A 4665-nucleotide genomic window follows, 5' to 3' on the forward strand; every position below is an offset into this window, starting at 1 on the left:
CATCTCTGGGTAGATTTGAATATCTCCCACCGTTTGATCAGCAGCAAAATCCATTAGCCATTTTTTACCACCTAGAGATTCTACAGAATTGAGAGCAGATGTAAAGCTTGTTAGAAGAGAGGTGCTAAAAATCTTCATTTCATGTTCTCCCTGGAAATAGTTTACTTTTACACAGTAATATTTAGAATTATACTGATATGAAAGTGCTCTGATTTACTCTGCTATTTTAACCTTTACCCTCTTGCCTGCAGATATGCTTGTTTTTAATGAAGGCGTCTTTTGACCATTTTATGGAAACAGCATCCTGTGTGTGGAGCTTCGTTTCTCTGACATAGGAGCTTCCTTAGGAGAGTACAACGGGGCTTTCTTAGTGTACTGTATCTCCTTTGAGACCAAGAGGGGAGGGAAACTGTTACAATGCCTCTTCCCTTTTGGCACACATCCATTTCAACATTTCAAATGTGTGGTCATTTCAAAAATCTCACACTGGCTTCATTATATGTTTGAAAGATTTGATTGTTTCTCATCAGAGGTTGTCATAAAATATCACTTTATGGTTATAGCACTCAACCAGTGATAATAGAAACCATTATCTATCATATTTTTAAGCTTCCCATATAACCATTGATAAAGCTAGTCTAAAACCTTAGGGTAATTTGACCAAATTTCTCTGATTATCTTCAAGGTTATATCACTGCTGTCATTTTTAACCATGTTTATTAATTTAATAGTTTCTTCAGTAGAATTTAATAAACCAATGAGAAATTCTTTATTTGAAAATCACCATGGGTAATTTTAAGTTCTTACCATAAGCTATGAAGAAAACAAGATTAAAATGATTTTCCTTTTAGTAGTTCTGTTGTTTATTTTGTAAATATTTATAGAAATTTGATGTCATTTTTGTCTTTTGCAGAATGCCATATACATACAATCACACAGTATGCAGTTTTGCCAACCTAGCCTCTCTTACTTAGAAACATGTGTATTTAATATTCACCCATGTATGCACATGACATATGCCTCAGTTGTACTACACGGTATGGATGCATCACACTTTGTTTATCCCTTTATTCATTGAAGGCTATCTTGCTTATTTCTTGTTTTTGGTGATTATGAATAAAGTGGATATCAAATTTCGCATGTAGAGTTTAGCATAGACAGATTTCTGGATCATTTGGGTAAATGCATCAGCATCACTACCAGATCCAAAGGTAAGAGTATATACAGCTGTATAAGAAATTGCCAAAGAATTTCGGCCAGTTTGCATTCCTATCAGAAATGAATCAAAGTTCTTATTGCTTCACATCCCTATCAGAAGGGGTATTGTTATATTGTTGAATGTTACTCATTTGGAAAAGTATGTAGTAGTATTTTATTTTATTTGCATTTCCTTAATGATAAATGGTGTTGAACATATCTTAAAATGCTTATTTTCAATCTGTGTGGCACAAAAGGTTAAGTGCTCCACTTCTAGCTAAAAGATAGTTGGTTTGAATTTAACTTTTAAGATAGGCCTAGTGATGTGTTTTCAAAAGATTATGACATGGGCCTGCTTGATGCTTCCTCTCATGGGGAGATCCTTGAAGATATGGGGGCTGTAGCAAATTGTGGTAAAGAAACTAGATGGTGCCTGGCTGTAGTGTCTGGGATCTTAAAAGCTTGTCTTTAAAGAAGCAACCATCTATCTGAGGGGTCAACTAAGCCCACATGGAGAAAGCATTCCTGTCTGTGTGATTCAGGATTTAAAATAATGTAATCCAAATCTAAAGGAGGGAATGGTATCAGAGCTTAAAGTGTTTGCAGAATGTTGGGGATGACAGAGGAAGCCCAAAATCCATTTGCAGTGTCAGCACATGGATTAAGCCTCCAGCAAATCCCCTCCAAGCATAGTTGAGGGATGTGAATAGCCCTGTTATCAGATAGAGAGCATTGAAATCTATTTAGGCTGGTGTTATTAGGTCAAAATGCAGTATCTTATCATCTGATCTCCATTTGACCCATTTTAAAGCTGTTTCAGTAAAAAAAAAAAAAAAGAAAGAAAGAAAGAAAGAAGGAAAAGTGAAGAGGAAATACACATGGATTAAATCCCTGGTTGAATCCCTTCTAACTACAGACCAGGAATGTGTAAAGCTTTGCTATCCAGGCAGAAGACTTTGGAAAGGGGATTGTTGTAGTTACAGTTAGGTTAAAATTTAGCACCCTATCATTTGATCTGCTTTATGGTCCATTTACATTTGTTCTAGGTTTTAATAGGGTCTGATTTCTTTTCTATTGAAGTTTGATCTGTTTTACTTTGTTACTGTTGCTATTTTTTTGTTTTCATTTTTAGTGTTTTCTGTAGATGATATCCAGGGTGCATTGATCTACAGAGATAGTAACTAGATTAACTATTCCTTGGGGGTACGGCAGGGGAGGATGGGGGAATGAGGAGCTAATAACAATGAGAACAAGAATGAAGAGAGTGTTCTAAGATTGGTTGTGGTGATGATTGTGCATTTCGTGACTTGACTGAACTTTTGAATGATGTGACATGTAAATCATATGCTAGTGAAACTGCTGGTGAAAAATTCCTACGGAGTCATGCTAATTTGCCTCATGAAAACCCATGAAGTTTTCATGAATCAGAATCAATTTGACGGGAACAAACAATAACTTTGACACATTGGCTGCAACAGTAGGCTCAGGCATTGGAACAATTGTGAGGATCGTGTTTCCCTCTGTTGTGAATACGGTTGCTATAGGTCAGAAAAGACTCGTGGCACCTAACACCACCACAACAATCACAAGACATCCTCTTCGGTAAGCTGTTCAGACCTTTGTCGGTTTTGATTGGGGATCCATCTTTTCATAGTGTAGCATTTTAATATTTAAATTTTTAACTAAAAATTGTTCCTTTAAATATTGACATTTGAGGGAGTGTATCCTATCACTTACCATTCTAAGTCACTTAAAATGCATTTCATATCACATCCTTATCTTGCTTTTACTTTTGTGACAGAAACTTCTTTTTAAAAAAAGTCAATTCATTAATTTCAGGGGCAGAAACTTCATTTTTAACAGGTCAAAATTGAACGCCAACTTTTACGCTTCCCTTGGAGATAAGTGAAAATAATGGTACTCTTCTTTGACATGTACCTGAAAGTGTGTGACAGTGTGGTCTATCCCTTCCTCTTTCCTATTGGCTGGGATGTGAATATGGGGACTGTAGGCCATGTCCACCTTGAACACTGAAGCCAACAAACAGAACAAATGTGCTGCTATCGAATAGTTTCCAACTCGCGGAAATACAGTACTATAGAACAGGGTAGAACTGTCCTTGTGGGTTTCGGAGACTGTAACTCTTTAGGAGAGTAGAATCTTTCTCCCTGGAGCAACTGATGATTTCAAACTGCTGACTTTGTGGCTAGCAGCCCAATGCGTAGCCCACTCTGCCACCAGGCCCCCATTGAGGCTGGACTTTGAACAACCTGCAGCAGTGAAATAGGAGAGCCTGGCTCCCTGACGGATTCACGGAGTGTTGAGGGAGAGAAATACATTTCTATTTTCATTGGGTCACTACTATTTTACTGTTTTGGTACTTGACACACACACACTGAATTCAGACTTAACCAGAAACTTGTCTTTAAACCTGTAGATTTTCTTAGCTGTGCCTACTAGCTGTCCTCACAGCTCATTGTACTCTTCCTGTTGTCCTTCTTACTTTTCATAGAAAGTTCCCATTTCACTGCTTGTCTCACGCGGTAGATCAAAAGTTCCACGATCAAAGGAAACCTGCATGTCCTTTTTCACTCTGTGCCTGGAAAATGGTAGGGATTTTCTAAATTTTTGTTCAGTGAAGCAGTGACTGATTACATCATTACCATACAATTGAAACATTATATAAACAGCAAACAATTCTCTTCTGACTTTTCAGTTATTTTAAGTGCTTCCAGGGCAGAAGATATGATTTATAGCCCAAGGACTCATATAGCTTTTCGGGCAATACTTGATGAGAGCAGCATACAACGAATCCAAGCAAAGTAAAAGTTACATTTTTTTTTTTCAAGCATGAGATGAAATTTTAACTGGGAAAATCCTAAGTATAATCAAAGTCATCAACATTTTATTTTTATCTTTCTAGCTGTTAAGAATTCAAGGCCAATGAGACCATTGTCTTACCCTTCGAAAGATTAATATTTAGTAGAAGAACTCAGAAAATTCGTCAGGTGTAATCTGTCCCTTGCTTCAGGTATAGAGGAGAGAACATGCACTTGGCATGTTTGGGACAAAGAAGAGTGAACTTGGCCAATTTGTGGCACACCGAAGCCAAGTAGAAGAGAAGAGGGGCTTCAAATAGTTCATGTAATAATAGAATTAAAAAATTGGAATTTTTCCAAGAATTTTTATAAATCCTTCATAGACCTCATGATGAAATACAGAAAAGATGAAAAGAGGCAAGTCCTGGAGATATTCTGGTATTTGTGGTTAATTTTCCTGAACACTGCCACTTTTACTCTTGTCCAGTTTCACAATTATTTCAGATATGTAATTTAAAAACAGCAAATATTTTGTTCATAGGAGAGTGTGTTGACTTATGATTCTCTGCCTTCAAGTTTTGAAAATGACTGCAAGTTTTTAGATTATATCTGTATTAGTCTAGGTACTTTGGAGAAACAAATCCACAGC

Source organism: Echinops telfairi, unplaced genomic scaffold (assembly GCF_000313985.2).
Source record: "Echinops telfairi isolate 266 unplaced genomic scaffold, ASM31398v2 ScPeMD7_5868;HRSCAF=6743_0, whole genome shotgun sequence".
Lineage (NCBI taxonomy): Eukaryota > Metazoa > Chordata > Mammalia > Afrosoricida > Tenrecidae > Echinops > Echinops telfairi.